At 38.4% G+C, this 26,353-nt stretch overlaps 1 non-coding gene across 1 annotated transcript; it reads left to right on the top strand.

Annotated features, from left to right (window-relative positions):
* Positions 1-22,548: 22,548 nt before the first annotated feature.
* On the top strand, positions 22,549-22,655 carry LOC136201633 (small nucleolar RNA R71). The gene has a single exon (XR_010673979.1). It is a non-coding gene; the product is annotated as a small nucleolar RNA R71 (small nucleolar RNA).
* Positions 22,656-26,353: the final 3,698 nt, after the last annotated feature.

Here is a 26,353-nt window from a genome sequence, read left to right as displayed (position 1 = left end):
GGGATAAAGCTGAAGCCAGGAAGCACCAATTGGAGCGTGATCTCTATTCCGTTCAGAAGGTGAATAAACAGCAATTGGAGCTTCTAAATCAAAAAACCAATGTTTGTTCTTCGGCTTCAGTCCTGTTAATTGACACCCAGGTAGGGTTAGAATCTTGTCAATGTGAACTTACAAGGTCAACAGTTGAGCTAAAAGAGCTGAACTATTAGAAGAATCAAGCCATAAAAAAGGCTTGGGACGGAGGCTTAATGCATCTTAATCACTACTAGTTGAAGATGACCCCGACCATTAGGGAAAAATATATGGAGGCTGATATAAAATTATGGTTTAATAGCTTCCCACCCTATGATGATGTCTATTATCCGGAGGTGGACCCTTCGTCTCCTCTACCTGATGGTGTGAATGACACGCCTTTTTATAAGGATGGTTTAGACTCTGATGATCAAGAGGGAGAACCAATGGTGATTCCTCCTTCATATGATCCTTATGTCACCGCTTCATCGGTTCAGCCTACTACTTCCTTGGTTCAACCACTTATCTCTGTGGTTTAGCATGATGTTGCTTTTAAGGAGGTTGCGGCTAAAGTTACTCCTCCCCCTACTATTGACCCTTACGCCTTGTATAAATAACTTGTGCTCTTTTTATAAAAAGAACTTTTGTTATATATAAGGAGCTTATTGATGTTTTTAATCTGTTATTCTTTCCTTTTAATATATGTGTGGAAAGCATCCTTTTTTTATAGTGCCTACTTTATTTTGCTTGAACTTTTCCGTCTTAGTTCTGGTTCTGGTTCTGGGCCTGACTTAGGCTTGGGTTTTTAATTCTTTTAAGGCCTTTTAAGTTGCTTTTGTTTTATGCTCCAAGTTAAAATAAATATTCAACAAACACATTAGCATTAAAAAAAACAACTTAATTCAATTCTGAAATTAAATATCTTAGGGATCTAATTCTTTAAATGTTATTTTTGTCATAATAAAAAGCTCTATAGAAATTATGTTTCAACACGACGAACTCACTCTGATGTCTAAGTCAGTAGATGCTTAGAAAATGTTGAAGAGTAAGGATTAGTTGTGAGATAGTAGTGTTAACGTACCATAGGATATGTACATACCTGTCTATTTATAAGTCTGGGCCAAACCATTTTTATTCTAGGAATCCTTTTGGTATTAGGACTCATTCTCCTATTAAGAGTCTGGCTTTAGGAGAAACCCTCCATAATGTGGAGTCTTCACCCTAACTGCATATGAGAGGTTTCCCTTAAAGGGGAAACATTCTATGGAAGCTTCTTGACTAATCTAAAAGTCTAAATTGTAACATGTGGAAACTGTCACGTAACTGATTCGTTTTATATGACATCTATAATTAATGAGTTGTTTGTGAATGGAGTCCATAAACAGAATTAACAAGCTGTTTGCAGATATAACTTGTGAACAAGCTCATAAATAGCCCACAAATAAAATATTAAGTTTGAGCTTAATTTTCCAACCAGTTGAGCATAAACAGACCAAAACTCAATTCGACAGGTATACATCCTAAATGTGAGTTATCAACATCATTGTCCTCATGTTGAACATCACAATCATCAAGCATGTGTCCCACATGACCACCACGTAAGTAGTAAAATTTTGTTTATTTTTCGTATTAATTCAAAACAACTTGACATCCTCATTATTTCCTTACTTTAGTCCCAAGTTTTAATAGTTACTAGCATGAACCCCGTGCATTGCACGGGGTTCATGCTAGTTATTCACTAAGAATGTGTTTGGTTACTCTTTTTCTTCTCATGTTTGCATTTTAACTTTAAAATTGAAAGTTTTAGATGTTTCGGTATGGAAGAATTCCTCTCAATGTCTTTTTAGATGTAAATTGTAATATAATAATTATTTTAATTTGAAACTTTCATTTTAAATTAAATTTTATTACTACCATTTACTCAAACTCACATCACAAATATGTAAAATTCACATAAAAACTATAATATTTGAAATTTTGTCATCGATCTCTATTTCATATGTGAATTACTTAGAATTAGATTCAAACAATTTTTTAAAAGATTGGGCTTCATTCTATGATTTTACCTTTTAAAGATTGAGCTCTATATTTTCCTGGTCCTCCACTACCCTTTTCTCACAACTGTTTGTTTTGCAATTTCTCAATAATACTTTCAAGATGTTTTATTTTTAAGTATGTATATTCCAACTCGATTTGCCGAAATTCAACAACAACAGAAGGTGTTATGATAATTAAATAGCTGGAATAAAATATCAGTAAACCAATAATTATTTAGATTTTAAATCACTCAAATTAAAATACTAAAATACCAAATTGAGACATGAAGAAAAAGTGATATAGAGATTTACATTACTTTGAGGCTTTTAAAGCTATTAGAAAGTTATATACAGATTTACATTACATTGAGACATGTGAAGCTATGTGAAAAGAGTGATTCTCAAGTAAAGTTGAAGTACTAAAATAATTCAGCAATGAATAAAGTTCATTCCAATATCAATATGATATTGTCTTTTAAGTAGATCATTCTCCATTTACGTAGACCTCAAGCCTCAAACTTGATTAAAACCGAAAGTATTTGGTATTAATTTTAGGAATGAGATACAAATATCTTGCATACATTAAATATTAGATATATAGCAAAAAGCAAAAGGAAAAATTCACTCTCAACTGCTCTTTCTGATATAGCAAAAGCCATAAGAGTAAACTTTGCAACAATGTAAAAACCAACTGCTCCAAGTGGTATGCATCATGCCTAAACAAATGTGAAACCTAAGCTAAGAATTTATAATACGTTAGAAATTCTAAAATATAATCCATGATTAAGCATGGACATGTTTTCACCAAACAATTTTAGATGCATTTGTTGCTTCAATTCATTCTCCTTTACAAATGTTGATCATGTTTTAAACCGCTGAAATCTGTAGCAACCTTCCATTCCTCCATTAACCTTATTGTTTTCATTCATATCACTATTAGTTTTACATTGCTAAAATTTGGAGGTGTGGAAGAAAAATGATCTGAAAACTAAAATGATTAATAGGAATCTCTCTAAGAAGAAACACAAATTTGGAAACAAAAAGTTCTAGAAAAATTATTAATAGTCTATAAAAAATTCAATTGTCTAAACCTGAAAATGTAGTACCTTGCCACAATTCATTACTAATTTTGAACTGAGACTGTCTGCAGAAAGAAAACAAAGAACTAAAACCATTATCAAAATGAAGAAAATAAACAATAATGCAACAAACCACATGTCTAAGAAATTGAAAGAGAATGAACAATTAAATTTAAAAAAATGAGAAAAGGAATGGCATAAAACCTTGGAAATGGAGGTAAAAGTGTTGAGCGATTTCCGCAAGTGCACGGTATACGCTTGTAGTAATTAAAGATATCGAACCCACAGGGAACGCTTTTTAACTAAAACTTTATTTAATTCGGTTTAATCATGTGTTTAGGTTTAATAAAAGAAATACGTTTTAATTGATGGAATTGGTTTTGGTAAATTAGGATTAGATAGAAGGATTATATCGAGTTTAGAGAACAATTCCGTTTTGGAATTTTGATTATAAAGCAGATACTTCCGTAATCGGAATAAAATAGAACTTATTTTCATAAAGCAAAGAAAGCAACTTTAACTTTGTGAGATTATGGACATGTAACAATATAGCGATATACTCAATTAAATGGCTTCGAACCATAGAAATCCCCCTGGTGTTGAGATGATTCCTACTTTAATCAAACTAGTGTTTTATTTCTGATAAGCCGCGATCAGCGATCATGTCATCCATAAAAACTAAATTTGTTAAGTGTTCAACAAAGTTCTTATATGAATAAGATGGAATAGAACGTTTTAATAAAAACACCAATTTATCATTTTGAAAATCATTTTGTCAGAACAATATCAAAATAACAACAGTAAGAATGTATTGAATAAATAAGTATATCATTAATGAAATGTGAATTTTCACAAATTAACAGAGAAGTAGAAACTTGGATAGCATTGCAACGAAAACTTTGAGATCCGGGTCGTCAATCTTTCTCTCAAACTCCATAGGTTCGTCAAACCTCATGCGCTTCAGCCGTCAATTCTTCTCGCTGGATCTTCGGAATAGAGACTGGTCTCGTCCACTATCAGAATGAAAACTAAACTAATACTGTTTTTATAACTAATCTAAATACAATTCGTGTACAGCACGATTGTTTACATAGAAATGAAATCTAACTTTCTGATTCTTTTCTGAATCAGAAACTCAACATAATAACTTTCTTCTCTAATTTCTCTAACTTTTCCAACCTAACCAACCTTGATTTCTGAAATGGATCACTTATTTATAGTTGTTGAAGGGTTGTAAATGACGGGTCGTGTCTGCTGGTGAAGGGTCGCTTTTATCCGAACGAACAGACGCGTTTTTCCGTTTTAAACATGTGTTTAGTGTGCAGGGAGGTTCGCTGTCGCGACTGAGATTCTGAAAATCTCAGTCGTGACAGGGGGTATAGGGGCGAGCTTGAAAACTTTGTTTTTCTCCCGAGCTGACCTCCGTAAGTCGCGACTGAGATTCTCAAAATCTCAGTCGCGATAGAGAGATTATTCCCTGTCTCTCGACTGTTTTTCATCCTCCTTGAGCGTTCTTCTGACTGATATGCATTCTTGGTACGTTTTTTAGGTTTTTCCTCCATTTTAGCTCCGTTTTTGCTCCGTTTCGCTCCTATTTGGATTTAACCAAATATTTAAGTACCTTGCATCAAAGAAGTAAATAAAGACGTAAAAGTATTCCAAATGAATATAATTAGCATGATTTCAATGTAAGTTTAACGTATTTATATATGATATTTTAGGTATATTTTGGGCTTAACAAACTCCCACACTTAAGCTTTTGCTAGTCCCGAGTAAAATTTCACTGAATTTATTCTTTAATCAAACTCTTTATAAATAAAACATATATCCATATATTCCTTTTTAAATTAGTTAAACCGAAAGATAAACTTTTTATGGTATATTTATACGCAAAGCATCAAACTAGCTTGTGTAAAAGAGATATATTACTCGTCTTGTATTTCAATTTTTATATTTGAAGTATTCGGGACGGTGTAAGCACGCATGTTTCCGAATCTTTCGTCTCAAGGCATTTCTAAGCACAAAATTTCCTTTCCCAAACCTAAACTATTACAAATATAGATTTAAGGACTTATGTTTAATATATTTGCTTAGTTACGCCCAAGATAAGGGTGGTCTCGATCGTAACTTTATACGCATTTTATTTGCTTTCGTGGTCGTTTAAGAGGTACCGACCATGCCATGGGTGGACGCAATCGTTACTTAAAACTTTAAACACGTTTAATTTTTGCTTTAATTTTTTTAACATTCCTTTCATACCTCGATCGTGATAAGGGTGGTCGCAATCGTGGCCAAAAGTAAACGGCACTTAATGTTCTTCCCTTTCATACCTCGATTGTGATAAGGTTGTTCTCAATCGTGGCCAAAAGTTAAGAATACGACTACTTGATTTAATTAACATGAAAATAAAATTTGGGAAAGAAAAATAGCACATTCATCCTATATTGACTTGAAATTCAACATGTATTATGGCTAAAGTTTCCTTAAAAACTTCAATTGGTTTTTAATGTAAGACGAAAAATAATATCGAGCTAAAAAGCTAAAGTTGTTAGTTTGATTTATGCCTATAAACCTAATTGAAAATTGAAAATAAGATTTATATTTATCATGAATTCATGATATAAAATAGAGATTTGAAACTAAAGAAATTTTACTTATATACATTTACTCGAGACGTTTTTGATAAAATCGTATCAGAGATTTGTAAAAATATTTGTAAAAATATTACCCGTATAGAAATATTATTTCTACCAATAATGATAACCTTAAAATATGCTTAACATTATTTTGAAAGTTAAAATGTTTTAAAACATATGAAATATTTACTTTTAAAAAAAAAATTATCTCCTTTATGAAAAATTGCTATTATTTGTGAAAAGTGTTGCACATTATATAAAAATGTTGCATTTGTTTTTGTTTGAAATGTTGCATATTATATTTGGCCTAAAAATTGAATAACAATATGCATTTATACTTTAAATAAATGTTGCATTCATTCTCATTCGTTGCATTCATTCGTACTTAAAATTAAAATGATATATGAGATATCTCCTCCCACACTTAATTTGGACCATGTCCTCATTGGTGCAAAAAGCGATAAAACACGAAAAATAGGACGAAATAAACCATACGAATTGGAAATGAAAAAGCTAGTACGTTAATATTCAAACATGAATAATAAAGAGAATTGCACAAAACATAAGTAAAAATATTGTACCAAACCGAATAAAACATAATAATAATAACGAAAATGAGTTAAAGAGAGAAATGATAAAACCTATCAAGGTGAAGGTGGTGGAGAAGGCGTAGTCGCAACTCCTTGGCGTCGGAAGAAAGAGAGCATCCAGCGACGAGTAGACTTGTGCTCACGACTCAACGTAGTGATCCTTAAACTCATTTCGGCATTATTGGCAACGACTTCATCTAACCGCAAATTCATGTGACGGTTATGCTCGTTCATTTGTGTCAAAACACGTTGCCATCCAACTTGTTCTTCTTCATTTGGTTCCACATTTGCTTGCTCGTTGGCATTAACATCAACATTCTCCTCCTCTTCTTCTTCGTCAAATTCCTCATCATCATCTTGGGCACCTAAACCTTGAGAACCCGAGGCTTCACTACTCATCGTAGCAAAAACACGTCTTGTACGATCCGCATAAGATATAAAAGCGGGGGGTCCCAACTTCTTCAATAAATTGGCTCTTTGAAGTGCCGTGAGATCCAATGAAGGTAAACCAACATGAGACATATTTTGATAATCCGCTAATTCACCTCGAGCGCCCAAAACAATGCCGGTAATTAAATTACCCATAGGCACTTGCTTATTACGGGACTTAGAAGCTCGAACTAAATTAGTAAATATCATCTCAATACTATCAATTGTCAAACCTTTAAAAATAGCATCAAACACAACCAAATCACGAACTTGCACATTTGAACTTTCAACCCGACCAAATAAGGAGAATGATAAAAACTTGTGAAAGAAGAATACACAATCATCCTTAATTAGCTTACTAGATGTATTCTTTGGACTAAAAACATCTAAACCGGTTAAAGTATTCCAAACCGTGTGTGAATCAAAAGGCTTTGGCTTTGAATAAAAATTCCGAGTAGGAAAACCAAACTAACGGTTCATGGCCGCATATCCAACATCATAACGAACTCCATCACTATGAAAAGAGATAACTCCTTTCTTCTTGTCATAGGTTAGAGTAACCAAAAACTCAATAATATGCGTTTTAAGACTTGGAAAACGCATATGATAACATCAAGATATTATCATGAGGACCAAAAGAGATATCTGCCTTTAAGTATGCCACGTAGCAAAGGAAGTCAGCTGGCGGATCTCCCTGGATTAGCTCTAGGAGATCCGCTGGCGGATCTCTAAGGCGAATCTCTCCATTCACCTTGGTAACGGCTGGCCGCCGACTCGGCCATAAAGGATCATTAAATGGATCATTAACTGTCTTACCCGCCAGGTTAAGAGTAACTTGTAACCGCCATTAAATGAGCATTAATGGGGACTTTTTAGTTACCTAGAGGTTACGAACTTCTCAACTATATATAGCCTACCATTCTAGGCTATCAAGGTACTCAGACTTTTCTATATTCTCTAAGCTTTGTCAATATAGTTTATTCTTCATATTCTCTACTGACTTTGGCATCGGAGTTTCCCCCGTCGAACCCAACGACGCCCCCCACAGGGACGAGCTCCGATCAGAAGTTTCTCCCTTGTTATCAATTGGTGCGGTGAAGGTGGAATCCTTGATCAAATAAAGGGGTTTTCGTTCACACTGAAACATCATGACCGATGGAGGACAAAATCCCTCCTCTGGGATTGAATCACCGATAATTACACCATCTAGTGCTGATCGCACTAACACAACTGCTCATGTAACAAATATCGATGGAAACATGCCCACTGCTTCTTTCATCGATATGTGTGCTCGGGATATCGAGGCACGATATGGGCTTGAAATTAGGAACCGCCTCCGGGCGTTCATGACTCTTCCTCCTCGTTGGAGTACGGTATCTACGTCAGCTGTCTCATCTTTACCTCCATTAAACTTTGGTCTGGGACCAGGTGCCCATAGCTCTTCATTCCTTCAAGCTCACAACATTGATTCCATGATAACTACTACGACATCGGGTGGCGGACGACCGGTTATCAGGGAGTTATTTCCTGGCGAGGGAAGTCGAAGGAATGATACGGTCCCTCCTGGCGGATCGGAGATTCCAAGGTTTAATCTTGATGGACCAAATGTACCTAGGCGCCCGCAGACAAATTCGTCTCTTGGCGGATTTAAGGAGCCCATTCGTAAAAAGCATAAAAAGGATAAAAATAAGCAAGCAGGATCCCCACGCCGTGGCAGATCACCTCCATCTACTGGTCGTAGAAGAAGTAAAAGGCCAGAAAAAACATCTCATATAGGTGGACCACCGCCACATCCATCTTCAGGAACTGTTGGACGCACCTCGTCTGGAGGCCAGCAAGGAGGAAATGGTCCAACTCCCCCAGGCAGAGGAAGTGGTGGAGGAGATGGTGGAGGAAGAGGAGGGAGCGGACGTGGTAATGCAGGAAGACATTCGCCATCAGATCCATCGTCTGATTCAAGTTCTTCTTCTTCTTCTTCTCCAAGTAGATCGCCACGAAGGGGTCGCCCCAGGGCGGATCCGGAGAATTTTGATGATAGAGTGAGGGCCCTAGTACTCCAAATGAATGAAGAAAATGCTAGGCACAATCCATTCGCCAATAGGGATTCGCCTTTTGCAGCCTGGATCGAGGCAGAGGAAACCGACAGAGCTTTCAAGATTCCTAATCTCGCAATATACACAGGCAAAGATAATCTGGAAGCTCATGTTCGAAAGTATCGAATCTTGGCCAGGCTCAATCGAGCCACCGAACCCGTGCTTTGCAAAATGTTTGTCACCACGCTGGGAGGTCCAGCTTATTTGTGGTTTCAATCTCTACCTCCAGGATCAATAAACAGCTTTGATCAATTAAGCAGGGAATTTTGTGCTAAATTTGCTGGTTGTATTCCTGCAGTGGTGAAATCTGGAAAGCTTTTTGAATTAAAGCAGAAGGCGAATGAACCCCTCCGAGACTATGTGGACACTTTCAACCAATTGTGTATACAAATCGTTGATGTAGATATCTCCGTAGCTGTGGAGTGTTTTGTGAGAAACACTACTTGTAAAAGTTTGCAAGAGGATCTCATTCGTAAAAAGCCCACCAGCATGGCAGAGTTAATGGAGCGTTGTAAAGACTTTATAGAAGTGGATGACATTCGCCGAGGTTCGCCATCATCACCAAAAAAGGCCAGAGGCGAATCTCGTCCTCGGGACCGGGACAAGGACAAACGTCATGATTCTTCTTCTCGGAACAAACGAAGGGATTCTCGGAATAAATCAACGTTTGTCACCTCCTTCACACCTCTCAATGCCTCTAAAAGTGAAGTTCTTATGTGGATTGAGAACAGCCAGCACAAGCGGAGCATTTCATACCCCGAGCCAAAAGGGGGGGAGTACACCAATAAAGGTAAAAATCCTAAAAATTATTGTAAGTATCACAGGAAAAATGGCCATGATACGGATGCTTGTTGGGAGTTAGCTCGAGAAATTGAACGACTCATTGAAAGAGGTAAATTGGATCGGTTCATCCAAGCTGAAGGAAAAGAAGAGGATAGATCCAAGGAGGACCCAAAGAAGAAAGGAAAGGGTACCATCAATGTCATAGCAGGAGGACCTGGTTATCAGCCAGCATCGAAAAAGGCGAAGACGACCGCCCTTGATAGGACATCATTAAATCGCCCTTTCTCAGATGCAGGTCCTAAGATTCCACCCCATGCGGATGCACTGGTCGTCACCATGATGGTTGAAGGTTGGGAAATGAAGAGGGTAATGATTGATACGGGAAGTTCATGTAATGTCATTACCCGAGAAGCATTCGCCAGACTCCGGATTGATCCCGTCCAGGTGGAGCCGACGGTGGTTGACATTTTGGGAGTGACAGGTCATACCATTCAGACGAAAGGCCAAGTTACTTTGGATTGTGAGCTTGTTGATAATGATCAAGTTTGGAGAGGAGATTTGGAGTTCTCAATCTTGGATGGACAATTAGCTTATAACATTATCCTCGGATGACCTTTTATCTCCGAAGTTGCAGCTCTTATCTCTATTCGCCATTTGACACTTTACATTCCCACGGTCAAGGGAGGTGTGATGGTCAAAGGTTGTCAAAAGGTGGCCCAAGAAACATATTCGGCATCCTTAATGATTCGCCCTCAATCTAAGGAAGAAGATGAAGAGGAGCGTGTCACAATGGCCTTAGGCGAAACCGAAATGTACTTTATGGCAGAGGAGAAGCAGGTACGAATAGCTAAGGGGCTACGGGGCAAGATCAGAGATGCAATCACCAAAGTACTTTGTGAAGCTGAAGATGTCTTTGCATGGAAGGATGAAGTTCTCCCAGGAATTAGCCCAGATGTGATCACCCATAAGCTCAACATCGATAAAGATGCAGTTCCTGTGGCTCAGAAGCGGAGAAACCATGGTCCGGAAAGGCAAAAGGTGATAGAGGAAGAGATCGCCAAGCTCTAGAAGGCGGATGCCATTGAGGAGGTACTCTACACACAGTGGTTGGCGAACGTCGTGCTAGTCAAGAAAGCTGGCGGATCTTACCGCATGTGCATTGACTTTACAGATCTCAATAAAGCTTGCCCCAAGGATAATTATCCTTTGCCATGCATAGACATGCTTGTAGATGGAACTGCCGGTCACGCAATGTACTCCTTTACTGACGTGAAGTCAAGCTATCATCAAATCCCCATGGAGCCCTCAGATAGAATTAAGACCTCGTTCGTGACGCATCAAGCTACTTATTGTTTTAAAGTCATGCCCTTTGGGCTTAAGAACGCAGGTGCTACCTATCAGAGGATGATGAACAAGATATTTGCGGACAATAAGAGCGGTAATTATTCTGTCTATGTAGACGATATGATCATTAAAAGCACAACTGTAGAAAGGCATGCAGAAGATATAAGGGAGGTATTGGGCGTACTTCGGCACCACAACATCAAGTTGAATCCAGAGAAATGCACTTTCGGGGCAACATATGGGAAGTTTTTAGGATTCATGATCAGCGAAAAAGGAGTCAGCCCAAATCCTGACAAGGTCAAAGCAGTCCTAAAAATGCAAGCGCCCCAGAATATCAGAGAAGTACAGCGCCTCAACGGACGTATCATAGCCCTGGGCAGGTTTATCTCTTGCTCAGCTCATAGATGTCAGCCTTTTTTCGAAGTCATCAAGAAACAAAAAGCATTCGAGTGGAATGAGGATTGTCAAAATGCCTTTGAAGGAATCAAGCGGTTCCTCACAGAGCCACCCATGATGGGCCGACCTTTGAAAGGGGAGGATCTTTACATGTACGTATCGGTTACGGATAAAGCCGTATGCACAGTCATGATACGAGAAGAAGATGGCCAACAATTCCCAATTTATTACGTGAGTAAAGTTTTGAAAGACGCTGAAACCAGATATTCAAAGCTGGATAAAATGGCACTGGCTGTTGTAACCACGGCAGTTCGCCTTAGGCCATATTTTCAGGCGCATACTGTAATAGTTCGAACCAATATACCAATGAGAAAGGTATTGCAGAATCCGGACACTTCAGGAAGGTTGATGGAATGGGCGATTCGCCTAGGCGAATTTGATGTAAGGTATGAAAGCAGATCATCTTTGAAAAGTCAGGTCCTGGCGGACTTCGTGAATGAATTCACTGACGAAGGGATATCTCATCCCAAGCCTCCGTTAGAAGAATGGTCGATGTACACTGATGGAGCTTCCTCGGCGGATGGAGCAGGTGTGGGAGTTGTGATCAAAGGTCCCCACTACATAAGATTGCGATACGCAGCAAAATTAAATTTCCATGCCACTAATAATGCTGCTGAGTACGAAGCTCTGATACTGGGATTACGTCTACTTCAAGAAATCACCCCAGAGCGGATCGTGATATATAGCGATTCAAAACTAATGGTCAACCAAGTAATCAAGAATTACGAGGTGAAAGACGAGATTCTGGCCAAATATGTAGCAGAAGTCAAAAAGTTGCTGGATCACCTTGAAGTTAAAGAAACTAAGTGGGAATTGATTCACATACCAAGGGAATCCAATACAGAGGCTGATCAATTGGCCAAAATGGCTTCTTGTGAGGAAAAATGGGCGGACCCGGATTGTCCCTTTGAAGTAAAAATGGCTCCAGCATTTGCCTCTGAAGAAGTGTTCCTACTCACAACGGTGGAGGGTGATTGGAGATCGGTCATCCGCCAATATCTGCTGAATGGATCATTACCTGAAGACAAGGAAGAGGCACGGAGGATAGTTAGGAGATCAGCCTATTTTTCCTTGATCAATGATGGTCTTTACAGAAAATCCTTTAGTCATCCTTGGCTGAAATGCATTCTACCAGAAGAAGGGCAGCAGATCCTCAAGGAGCTACACGAGGGATCCTGTGGGTCACATGAAGCTTCGGCCACGATCTTGAAGAAATCCAGGTTAGCATGTTTCTACTGGCCCACAGCTGAATTAGATGCCCAGAGTTTGGTAGAATCTTGTCACAATTGTCAGATTCACGCAAATGAGTCACATACTATCAAACATATCCAAAAGCCAATCATTGAGGGACGTCCATTCGCCCTCTGGGGAATAGACATCGTTGGCCCATTTCCCCCAACTCGCCGGTAAAAGAGGTACGTAATAGTGGCAGTAGACCATTTGACCAAATGGGTAGAAGCCGAGGCTGTTTCCTCTATTACAGCAGAACAGATGGTGGAGTTTGTCAAGGACAAAATCGTGGGAAGATATGGCATTCCACATACCATCATCACTGACAACGGAACACAGTTTAACTGTGGCAAATTCAAGGCTTTCTGTGAGGGGTTGGGCATCCTGAACAGATTCGCCTCCGTTTATTATCCTCAGTCCAATGGAATGACCGAAGTTACCAATCGGACAATTGTTAAGGGGATAAAGAAGAGGTTGGGAGAGCATGACAAGAAGTGGGCGTATCAGCTTACAAGTGTTTTATGGGCTTATCGTACCACTCCAAGAACAGCTACTGGGGAAACACCATTCGCCCTTTCTCATGGAGTGGAGGCCGTGATCCCAGTTGAGATACAAGTCCCCAGTGATCGGGTAGCCTTTTATTGTGAAGAGGACAATAAAAAATGACTAAGGGAGCGTTTGGATCAGGTTGAGGATCGCAGGAACCAATCCTATGTACGCATGGCAGCATACAAACAGCGGATCGCGGCTTATCATGATAAAAATGCCAAGCTTGTAGATCTAAAGATAGGAGATCTTGTGCTTCGCAAAACTGACAAAGTCCAATCTCGAGAAGGCAAGGGCAAGTTGGGGCTCAACTGGACGGGTCCATACCAGATAGTAGACAAGGTTGGACCGGCCACATTCAAAATACAAGATATGGAGGGCAATACACTGCCACGCACGTGGAATCTCCAAAACCTCCGCAAATACTTTGTTAAAAAATGAAGTATGTTCATGGTCTTGAGCACTCTTTTTCCTTTAACAAGCTTTTTGCCATGTGGTTTTTCTTGTTAAAGGTTTTAACGAGGCTCATTTATAAAGACCTATTTGCTGTAATAAGGTGTTTCTCCCATTAATAAACATTGTTGGTTTTATCATCTATGTTCTTTTTATAGTTTACTGCTGCAATATCAATATTCCAGTCTTAAAAAGAAGGGGGGCATCCAACGCTCTCCACATTCAATGTAGATCCGCCACTTGGCGGATCCTGATCACCGATTGAGTTAAAACGATCCTTGGACGCAAGGTCTTTACACTCTCTTATCCCTCCCAGAGAGGGATTCACAAGTCCTGCGGGCGGATCATTTCACCTCAAAGATAGGTAGCAAATTGAACCCCTGGGCAGCTTTACTTCCTCCAAGAAGGAATAAAACAGCTTCAAACCTTCACAAAGGTTCATACCATGGAGTATGGCTGGCCACCTACTCCAAACATAAATCCTAAACATGCTTATGTTCAAAGTACTTCTTTACGTAAATGTAAGAGTAAAATAAATAGATAACAACATAAAGGATTAACCAGATTGTACTTAGAAGATTTTTTACAAAAAGATCTTTAAACAAAAACTAAATAATAATAGGGGCATCCTCTTTTTTGCTTCCTTCGCCTATGATGCTTGCTTGAGGATCCTTCTTCTCCACAGTCACAGATCCGCCACCAGGAGATACCTCCTTATCCTTCGAAGAAGTAGGACCCGGTGGAAGGACAGAATCAAGAATGGGCTCTGTACCTACCTTGGGCGGCATCTCTTCAGAATTGTCCGCCACAACTGTGGGAGAAGGTTTGGTCTCCTGCGGGGGTCCTTTCATCCATTTCCGTACATAATTGTGAAGGTATTCCCTGACATCTGGCATTTTGTTGAACCTCGCCACGTCTTCTGGTTCGGGGACGGCGAGCAGAGGATCTGTGAAGTCAACTTTGGGATGGGCCAGGGAGAAGTACGCCATAAGCATCTCGCCATAGTAAAACGCCTGTACACCCGCCGTGTATTCAGCTTCTCCGAGAGCATCCTCATGGCTTTTGGCATCAGAAGCCATCGTTGCCTTTAAACTTTTAATCTCTTCATCCCGAAGAACTAAAGCCGCTGTGGCGGAAGCAAGATCCGCGTTTGCAGAGGCAATGGTGGAATTGGCATTCGCTATCTCTTTTTCTAATCTTTCAATGGTTGCCCTGTCCGCCACGTTCTGAAGGAGTCCATTTTCCAAAGTACGCAGACGGGCATACAGCTATAAAAGACAAAATGATTTAGTCCAAGGGCGAAAAAGAGGTGAAGGAATTATCATTATCTACATTCTTTTTGAACTTACCGAAAGAAGCTCCGATTTCCCCTTCTGGACATGAGTTGGCCCGGGGATTTGGTTATAGTTCCTTTGTACCTCTCCCACCTGACCCAAGGCCTCATCCAGATCATTCAGAAGGGATTCATTCTCAAAAGAACCTTGGGCCCCCAATTTGGCGGACCAGTATCCTCCAATATCGGGCTTCGCCATCTGCACAAACAGAGAAGAGCCATACATCACTTTAGAATCGGATGAGCAACAGAGGAAATCAAAAGATGGATTACCTGAACAATCTTCTCAGCAGGTTTGGCGGATCGTATCGCGTTCGCCATAATCTTGGTACTACCCATAGTGTTGGGCCGCCTCTTCTTCAGTGGCGGATCAACAGCTATCTCTGCAGGACGTTTGCCCGTATCGGCTTGAGGATTAGCCGCTTGACTTTTCTTGCACGCTTCATCTTCCAAAAGCTTCATGCGCGTCTCTGCAAGAGCGTGATTGGCCTTAGATACACCCCTGCCAAAGAAGACATCAAGATAATCAAGACTTTTAAAGTAACGGAAAGGTACCTTGATCAAACTGAGTAATTTTCGAATAAATAAATTGATCCCCTTCTCGGTGAATCAATGGAATGTCACTCATCATGAAGGCTAAGGCATCTGCATAAGTCCATGCATCTGCCTTGATCTGCTTCATGAGATCCGCCACCTCTTCATCACTGCTTGTTAAGATCCGCATGTCACCCGCCATATGTAGCGGACGAGAATTCCATACTGAAGGGAAACCTAACGGTTCATCCTCCTTTATCTTCACATAGAAGAAACTCTCATCCCAGCTATGAACGTTGGACATTTTGTCGTAAAAGGGCGAATAGACACCAAATTTGGCAAATGTAAGATAGGATTCTGACTTCCTCTTGGAAGGTTTATGAAAGGCCCTAAAAATACGGCCCGTATAAACAACGCCTAAATTTGAAGCGAGATAACAGTCTAGGGCTATGTCGAGCCAGCCATTAGGATGTAGCTGACTGACGGCAATGTCAAAGTATGAGAGGATATCCGCCATCATCTTGGGAAGAGGAAGGCGAAACCCTCTCTCTACATGACTACAGAATACAGTAAAGAAGCCGTTAGGCGGATTGGAGGGGCGTTGATGAGAAGCAGCAAGTTGGGTTTCGTAATTTTTGATCCATGGAAAGCGATCCGCCAGATTCGCCAAATCCGCGGCATTCATACGGGATGGAGTGGACTCCGCTCGAGGATTCTTTTTCTTAGCAGGGAGGGAAGAAGTGGCCATGGAACCTAGAAACCGGTTACAAGCACCGGCCGGAACGGCACCGGAAACAGGAAAAAAGAAAGAGGGATTTTTGGTTGAACGAGTCTGGTAATGGTTACGCGCCGAGTTATTGAACTCAGCTAAACCGGAATTAATCGCACCTACAGAAGATTGGGAGTCCTCCGACGATGAAGTGGTCCAACTAAAATCTACTTCAATCTTAGGAGGAGATGACGAGTTAAAAAGTTCAGAAGTCGACCCAGAAGACGAGGATGAACTTCTAAACATTCAAGATAAAAGGAAAGGGCACTTACATGGAAACGTAGAAGTTTGAAGAAGAGCTCTGGAAAACTTCTAGGAAAAGCTTCGAAGACGGAGAGAGATGAAGAAACGAAGAAGAAAGAGAAATTAGAAGGAGAAAAAGGTTTCTTTTGAACCTGCCTAGGACAGTGTGCCACCACACGTGTCAACCATCAAATGGCGTTGAACAGAACGCACATTAATGATGGAGCATATGACGGCGCGCGGAAGTCTAAAAGCCCTAAAGGACTTTAAAGGCATTTTAGGGGGGGCTTCTGATAACATCGAGATATTATCATGAGGACCAAAAGAGATATCTGCCTTTAAGTATGCCACGTAGCAAAGGAAGTCAGCTGGCGGATCTCCCTGGATTAGCTCTAGGAGATCCGCTGGCGGATCTCTAAGGCGAATCTCTCCATTCACCTTGGTAACGGCTGGCCGCCGACTCGGCCATAAAGGATCATTAAATGGATCATTAACTGTCTTACCCGCCAGGTTAAGAGTAACTTGTAACCGCCATTAAATGAGCATTAATGGGGACTTTCTAGTTACCTAGAGGTTACAAACTTCTCAACTATATATAGCCTACCATTCTAGGCTATCAAGGTACTCAGACTTTTCTATATTCTCTAAGCTTTTTCAATATAGTTTATTCTTCATATTCTCTACTGACTTTGGCATCGGAGTTTCCCCCGTCGAACCCAACGACGCCCCCCACAGGGACGAGCTCCGATCAGAAGTTTCTCCCTTGTTATCAGCATACTAGCAAATCGTTTCCAACCAAGAACGGTAAGAAATTCATCAATACGCTCGGTAAAAGAAAGTGTGTTTACCGTGTCGGTGTCAAGAAAAAGCATGTCGACGAACTCTATTAGGATATTAGAGAATCGACGATATTTGCATCCTTCGACTTCCGACGTAATATCGAACGGTGCTCCATATTGAACCCGTAATCTAGTGATCTCGGTTGCCTTAGCTTTGTTTGCAACGGTCTTTTGTCTAGGCATAGTGATTTGTTGGTGAAATTTGGTGAATGGAATGAAGAAAATATGAAAGGATGAAAGGAAGAATAAAAGATAATGGTGGTGAATTGGGGAAGAAGATCAATAGGGTAAATATTTATGGGGAAGATGAGTGAATCTTGTTATTGGGAAGAGAAAAGATGATTGATTGGTGTAAAAATAGGTGATATAAATAGGTGTAAGTATAGGTATTGATTAGGATAGGTAAATAGAGTAGTAAATAGAGTAGGAATAGGAAAAGAGGGTGAAATTTCGCCCAATCCCGCACCTGCAGGTCGCAAGTCGCGACTGAGATTTTCAAAATCTCAGTCGCGACAGCAAGTGGGGAAAGGGGCGAAATTTCGCTCAAAAATTCGTCCTTCGCTGTCTCAACTGAGAATTTGAAATCTCAACTGAGATTCTGAAAAATCTGGGTAAAATTGGGACTGTTGGTGATGATTTTAACACGTCTAAACCAATTCCTCTTAAAATTAAGTGACATTAATGTTCAAATGAATACCTGAAACTGAAATAAACAAAACTGAAACATTAAATTAAAGGAAAACCAAAGGTTGTTCCTTAAATAAAAGAAAATAAACTAAGGAATTAATGCACTTTTATTTATTATAATCTAAAACATAAACAATACCTTAAAATATAGTACATAAAAACATGTTACTCATATAAACACAAAAAAAAAAAACAAACACTCATATATATAATAAAACAACAGAAACTCAAATGATGTCCCTAGAATTAGAAAAACGACGTGCATTGGCCCTGTTAATCTTCGTTTGAAAGAAGACTTGCCTCTCTGGTGCAGAAAGGAATGTTGGACCAGAACGAAAAACTCGTTTGACAAATCCCTCGTTCTCCAAGACGAAACTGTTTTCTCAAGTATCCATTTGAGTTCTCTATTTGAAATTTCTGCTTGACCATTCGTTTGAGGATGGTACGGTGTAGAGATACGATGGTGTACTCCGTATTTTTTCATAAGTAACTCAAAAGCTCTATTTACGAAATGAGTACCACCGTCGCTTACCATAACCCTAGGAACTCCAAATCGACAGAATATTGAATTTAAAAACTTAACAACTACTTTAGAATCATTTGTCGGGGTTGCAATTGCTTCAACCCACTTTGAAACATAATCTACGGCTACTAATATATAATTTTTGCCAAAAGAAAGAGGAAAAGGACCCATGAAATCAATTCCCCATACGTCGAAGATTTCAACTTCCAATATGTTCGTAAGAGGCATCTCATCTTTCCTTCCTATATTCCCTGTTCTTTGACACTTATCACAGTGGATAATAAATGAACGGACATCTTTAAACAGAGTAGGCCAAAAGAATCCGCATTCAAGTATTCTAGCTGTTGTTTTGCTTACGCTATTATGACCTCCGTAAGCGCTAGCATGACATTCTAACATTATAGAGTCATGTTCAAACTCACTAACACATCTCCTAAATATTCCATCGCCGCATGTTTTGAACAAGAATGGATCTTCCCAAAAATATTTCTTAACTTCTGAAAAGAATTTCTTCTTTTGCTGAGAAGTCAATCCATCTGGCACAACATGTGCAGCTAAGTAATTGGCTATATCCGCATACCATGGAGCTATGACACTTTGTACTTGCATGAGATGTTCATCGGGGAAATCATCTCGAATGCCTGATGTTTCACCGATGGGACCGTTTTCATCCTCAAGTCTTGATAGAAGATGATCAGCGACCAGGTTTTCAACTCCCTTTTTGTCTTTAATCTCAATGTCAAATTCTTGCAATAGTAAAACCCATCTAATAAGACGTGGTTTTGCATCTTTCTTAGCAAATAAATATCGTAAAGCTGCATGATCAGTATAAATGATAACTTTGGATCCTAACAAATAAGATCGGAATTTATCACATGCAAAAACTACTACTAACATTTCTTTTTTAGTTGTGGTGTAATTTAGTTGTGCACCGGACAAAGTGTGACTCGCATAATATATAACATGAAGTTTCTTATCCTTCCTTTGACCTAATACACATCCTACAGCTAAGTCACTCGCATCACACATAATTTCGAAAGGTAGATTCCAATCGGGTTTCGATATTATAGGTGTACTGACTAAAGCCGTTTTCAAAGTATTGAAAGCTTGTAAACAATCTTTATTAAAATCAAAAGTTGAATCCTTCATAAGCAAATTAGTAAGTGGTTTGGAGATTACAGAAAAGTTCTTTATAAACCGTCTGTAAAAACCTGCATGACCTAAAAATGATCTTACTCCCTTAACAGTGGTTGGTGAGGGTAATTTTTCTATAACTGAAGTCTTTGCTCTGTCCACCTCTAAACCTTTTTCAGATATCTTATGACCTAAAACAATTCCTTCGTCTACCATGAAATGACATTTTTCACAGTTTAAAACTAAATTCGTTTCCTCACATCTAGACAATACTTTATCTAAATTCTGTAAACATGCATCGAAAGAATCTCCATAAACTGAAAAATCATCCATGAAAACTTCCATTATGTCTTCAATGAAGTCATTGGAAATTGCTGTCATACATCGTTGAAAAGTTGCTGGTGCATTACATAGACCAAAAGGCATTCTCCTATATGCAAATGTTCCGTAAGGACATGTGAAGGTTGTTTTATCTTGGTCATCCGGGTAAATGTAAATTTGAAAGAATCCGGAGTAACCGTCTAGGAAACAGTAAAATGCATGACCGGCTATCCTTTCGATCATTTGATCAATGAAAGGTAGAGGAAAATGATCTTTCCTAGTAGCTTTATTTAGGTTCCTATAGTCTATACAAACCCTCCAACCGGTGGTGGTTCGTGTAGGTATCAGTTCACCTTCATCATTTCTTACAACAGTTATGCCTCCCTTTTTAGGTACACAATGGATTGGACTAACCCATTCACTATCCGAGATCGGATAAATGATTCCATTGTCTAAAAGTTTAGTAATCTCATTTTTGACTACTTCTTTCATGTTCGGATTTAAGCGTCTTTGCCTATCCGCTTTAGGTGGCTTATCCTCTTCTAAGTGAATTCTGTGCATTACTATACTAGGATTAATTCCTTTTAGGTCTGAAATTTGCCATCCCATACTTCCTATCCTATTTCTAACAACTTCTTTCAATTTTTCTTCTTGATCGCTTGTTAATTTGTTAGAAATAATTATAGGTAGAGAATCGCCTTCGCCTAAGAAAGCGTACCTCAAATGACTGGGTAACTCTTTAAGTTCTAATTTAGGGGGTGTTACAATTGAAGGCGGAACTGGTCCATCTTCTCTAATCAAAGGCTCTGGGTCCTTATCATCTAATTCCTCTTCTATTATAGGTTCAATCATTTCTTCACTTTGAATTACATCATTGACACATTCCTCGACTAAATCAAGTTTCATACAAGCGAATTCCTCTATAGGGTATTTCATCGCTTTGTTCATGTTAAACTCGACCTTATCTTCTCCTATCCTTAAAACTACCTTCCCTTCCGACACATCAACTAGAGCGCGTCCCGTGTTCATAAACGGTCTACCAAAAATTAAAGGGCAGTTTACATCATATGCAAAGTCTAATATAACAAAATCGGTAGGACAAATAAATTTATCGACTTTGACTAAAACATCTTCAATTATACCATATGGCCTTTTAGTGGTTTGATCCGCTAATTGCAAAACCATATTGGTACGTTTGATATCTTCTTCTAAACCTAACTTGTTAAAAATAGACAATGGCATTAAGTTTATACTTGCTCCTAAATCACAAAGACAACTTGGGAATTCAATATCTCCCAATTTACACGGAATAGTAAAACATCCGGGATCCTTGAGTTTAGTGGGCAAATTACTTGATACTATTGAACTACAGTCTTCAGTTAACGAAATGGATGAAATTCCTTCCCAACTGATTTTCTTTGAAATCAAATCCTTTAAAAACTTACCATAGTTAGGAATTTGTGTGATTGCATCCATAAATGTCAAATTGATGTGCAAATTTTTAAGTTTATCCAAAAACGTTAGAAGTTGTTTATCATAGTCCTTATTTCGGACTTTGTGCGGAAAAGGTGGCTTGGGTACAAAAGTTTTGGTGAAATTTTTGTGTTTAAGATATCCTCTTTGGACTTTGGTAAATCATTTCCTGATAATGTTGCATCTTTGGGCATTTCAGGCCCTTGATAATTTTTCCCTGAACGAAGAGTAATAGCCTTCACCTGCTCTTTCGGATTTTCTTCCGTATGGCTGGGAAGACTTCCCTCTTTTCGGGATGGAATTGATTTAGCAAGTTGACCAATTTGAACCTCCAAATTATGGATGCTAGATGAGTGGTTTTTAATAAGCTGATCGAATTTATTTTCGATCCGTTTAAAACCATCATCGTGATTACTTATTTTTCCACTGATAGCATCTATAAACTTGTCGATTTTAGAAGATAAAGTGCTAATCATATCTCTTGACTGATTTTGATAATTAGTGGTACGATTTTGATTAGCACTAATATTATTGTTACTGTTATCTTTCCAATTAAGGTTAGGATGATTCCTCCATCCAGAATTATAAGTATTAGAATAAGGATTATTAGTTTGGTTTTGCCCTTGGACAAAATTTACTTGTTCGATCTCACTCATATTTTCGTAGTCCACATCCGTTTGGAATGGATTACCATTGGTATCGCGTGGTGCCATAAACTTGTCAATTTTGTGCGATAAAGCAGAAAATTGGGCTTGTAGCATCGCGACTGGATCAAGTTCAACTATACCTTTAACTGATGGTGTGGTTGAGGATGATGGTTTTGCCACCGGCATATGTCCACGTTCCGCGGGCCACATACTGTTGTTGATTGCCATTTCCTCCAAAAGTTCTCTCGCTTGGGCTAATGTTTTCTTCATAAATAGCCCTCCCGACATAGCATCTAATGAACCCCTAGTTGTAGGATTTAGTCCATTGTAAAATGTTTGCATTAAAAGTTCAGCGGGTAATTGGTGGTGTGGGCATAAACGTTGAAGTTCTTTAAAACGTTCCCAAGTTTCATAAAGAGTCTCATTATCATTTTGAGAAAAAGATGTTAACTCTTTTATGACTCTTGCGGTTTTTGCTAAAGGGAAATATTTAGATAAAAACGCTTAGGCTAATTGTTCCCAAGTGGCAAAAGTTGCGGCTGGCGTAGAAGTTAACCATTCTTTGGCTCGATCCTTCAAAGTGAAAGGAAAGAGGCGAAGTTTGATTGCTTCTGCAGTCACATCTGGAATTTTAAAAGTGTCACAAATTTCTAGGAAATTTGTTAAGTGGGTGTTAGGATTTTCGCTAGGTAACCCGTAAAATGTTACATTATTTTGCAACATATTAAGCAAAGCTGGCTTAATTTCAAATTGATTTGCGGTGATTCTGGGTCTAACGATACTATTGGTTACACCGGCCACACCTGGCCTAGCGTATTCCATAAGTGTTGGTGGGTCTGCCATTTTTTTCTGGCTCGGTATGTGTTTTTACTGGGGTCTTATTTTTGTTTTTCTTGTTCTTCCTAATGGTTTTCTCAATTTATGGGTCTATAGGGTCTGGTACAATGCCTGAACTTCGAGAACTGCGCATGAACCTGAAATCTTGCACGAACCGAAACTACCTACAAAACAGAATTTTGAAAAATAAATAAATTAGTAAATGAAAACTATTAAATTACAAAAGTTAAAATAAGTATGTTTAAACCTAGATTCGAAATAAAACACGAAAAATTTAAAATTTTGTCAAAAATTTTGGCGTTCCCCGGCAACGGCGCCAAAAACTTGTTGAGCGATTTCCGCAAGTGCACGGTATACGCTTGTAGTAATAAAAGATATCAAAAGAGAGTTGCTGCCAAGCCTTTTTTTCTTTTTTTTGGACGCCACAAATTCCACCCCCAAAAACCAGATTTTGTGCACGAGGCATTTCGAAGTCTTTCGAAACAGAAAAAAAGAAGACGTTCCCTTAATGAGCTAAATTAAATGCTCATTCTGGATGGTAGACAAAAGGCATTAGCTGTAATGAAAAAAGAAACTCTCCACCAATGTGTCACGATTTCGTTTGTGTTCATGTTGGCGATTTCTGATGTGAATTCGGCAGGCTTTATTCGTTACTGTTGACTTAATTCGTTACTTCGTAACTACAGGGAACGCTTTTTAACTAAAACTTTATTTAATTCGGTTTAATCACGTGTTTAGGTTTAATAAAAGAAATATGTTTTAATTGATGGAATTGGTTTTGGTAAATTAGGATTAGATAGAAGGATTATATCGAGTTTAGAGAACAATTCCGTTTTGGAATTTTGATTATAAAGCAGATACTTCCGTAATCGGAATAAAATAGAACTTATTTTCATAAAGCAAAGAAAGCAACTTTAACTTTGTGAGATTATGGACATGTAACAATATAGCGATATACTCAATTAAATGGCTTCGAACCATAGAAATCCCCCTGGTGTTGAGATGATTCCTACCTTAATCAAACTAGTGTTTTATTTCTGATAAGCCGCGATCAGTGATCATGTCATCCATAAAAACTAAATTTGTTAAGTGTTCAACAAAGTTCTTATATGAATAAGATGGAATATAACGTTTTAATAAAAACACCAATTTATCATTTTGAAAATCATTTTGTCAGAACAATATCAAAATAACAACAGTAAGAATGTATTGAATAAATAAGTATATCATTAATGAAATGTGAATTTTCACAAGTTAACAGAGAAGTAGAAACTTGGATAGCATTGCAACGAAAACTTTGAGATCCGGGTCGTCAATCTTTCTCTCAAACTCCGTAGGTTCGTCAAACCTCATGCGCTTCAGCCGTCAATTCTTCTCGCTGGATCTTCGGAATAGAGACTGGTCTCGTCCACTATCAGAATGAAAACTAAACTAATACTGTTTTTATAACTAATCTAAATACAATTCGTGTACAGCATGATTGTTTATATAGAAATGAAATCTAACTTTCTGATTCTTTTCTGAATCAGAAACTCAACATAATAACTTTCTTCTCTAATTTCTGTAACTTTTCCAACCTAACCAACCTTGATTTCTGAAATGGATCACTTATTTATAGTTGTTGAAGGGTTGTAAATGACGGGTCGTGTCTGTTGGTGAAGGGTCGCTTTTATCCGAACGAACAGACGCGTTTTTCCGTTTTAAACATGTGTTTAGTGTGCAGGGAGGTTCGCTGTCGCGACTGAGATTCTGAAAATCTCAGTCGCGATAGGGGGTATAGGGGCGAGCTTGAAAACTTCGTTTTTCTCCCAAGCTGACCTCTGTAAGTCGCGACTGAGATTCTCAAAATCTCAGTCGCGACAAAGAGATTATTCCCTGTCTCTCGACTGCTTTTCGTCCTCCTTGAGCGTTCTTCTGACTGATATGCATTCTTGGTACGTTTTTTAGGTTTTTCCTCCATTTTAGCTCCGTTTTTGCTCCTTTTTCGCTCCTATTTGGATTTAACCAAATATTTAATTACCTTGCATCAAAAAAGTAAATAAAGACGTAAAAGTATTCCAAATGAATATAATTAGCATGATTTCAATGTAAGTTTAACGTATTTATATATGATATTTTAGGTATATTTTGGGCTTAACAAAAAGCCACAAGCTTACAGTTTAGACTATATAAGAAACCAGTTTCAAAATGAATAAAAGGAAGAATAAGATCATCAGGAACCAAGGAGGTGAACATGATTTGTTCACATTCAGGAATATCAACTGAAGTTAGGGCAGTTGATAGTGTCAATAAGCCTAATCCCTGGAATGCAATTCAAGTTCAAGTCAAGCTGATAAGTAATTAACACTATTTACTTGAAATACTAAATTAGTACTTTCTTGTATTCTCAAAACTAATTGAAATTGTATTTATCACCCAATTTGTTAAAAGGAATTCTAATTCTAATTCTAATTCAACTAAAGATGAATGCAAATTAAGAAACATGCCAGTAATAGTATAATCTTGCTGATGAATTAAACATGAATCACAATGTGAAAGATGGAGAGATTGATATGTAATTACCAGCTTGTAGATTAAAGAACAAACTATAACAGGTCGGAATCAACCAATAAGTGAATCAACATCAACCCCTCCTGAAATACATAATCAAAGGAAAACCAAATCAGTGAAATACAGAGAGAGAGAGACATCAATCAGAAGTAAACTCACCAACAATGCTAGAAATCGTTTCGAAATAGATTAGATGGGTAATAGTGGGTAGAAAGAGAGAGTGTGTGGATTTAGAGAAATTGAGAAATGAGGAAGAACGTGGTGAGTTTAAACGATAGAAAATAACATAATAAATCAATTTTGAAGGGATACTGCGAAAAAGACATGTCAGCAAAAGCTATAAAATTCATCCAAATCAGCAATTTTAGTATCCAGCTTTTAATATATATATATATAGCTCTTAAAGAAAAAAATACAGCGTGCAACATAAATTGTAACAAAACACTACTAAACAACTAACCAAGTCAGGAATATCATATTATAAATGGTCTGACAACAGAACATAACTTCATGATATCAAGCTCCCTTTCATGAGGACGCTGACAGGTCACCTTCAACAATGTAGTTATTTGCCTCTCATTAAGTCTCTTAGAGTACCTCTAACCCTCGGCAATCTTGCAAACTTGTTTTGTACTAACAACTTATAAGCAAACATGTTTTAAATGATCATTACCAAGACATAGCAAGACATTTATCGAAAATTGGCAAATAATTGGGTCTCTGCTGGTTTTCCACTTGAAGACATGGCCATTGAGTATGTTAAATTACAAAAACCA

The sequence above is a fragment of the Euphorbia lathyris genome, chromosome 7 (genome assembly GCF_963576675.1).
Source record: "Euphorbia lathyris chromosome 7, ddEupLath1.1, whole genome shotgun sequence".
NCBI classification, from domain to species: Eukaryota; Viridiplantae; Streptophyta; class Magnoliopsida; order Malpighiales; family Euphorbiaceae; genus Euphorbia; species Euphorbia lathyris.
The sequence above is the reverse complement of the archived record's forward strand: the minus strand, read 5'-3'. Positions and strand labels throughout refer to the sequence as shown.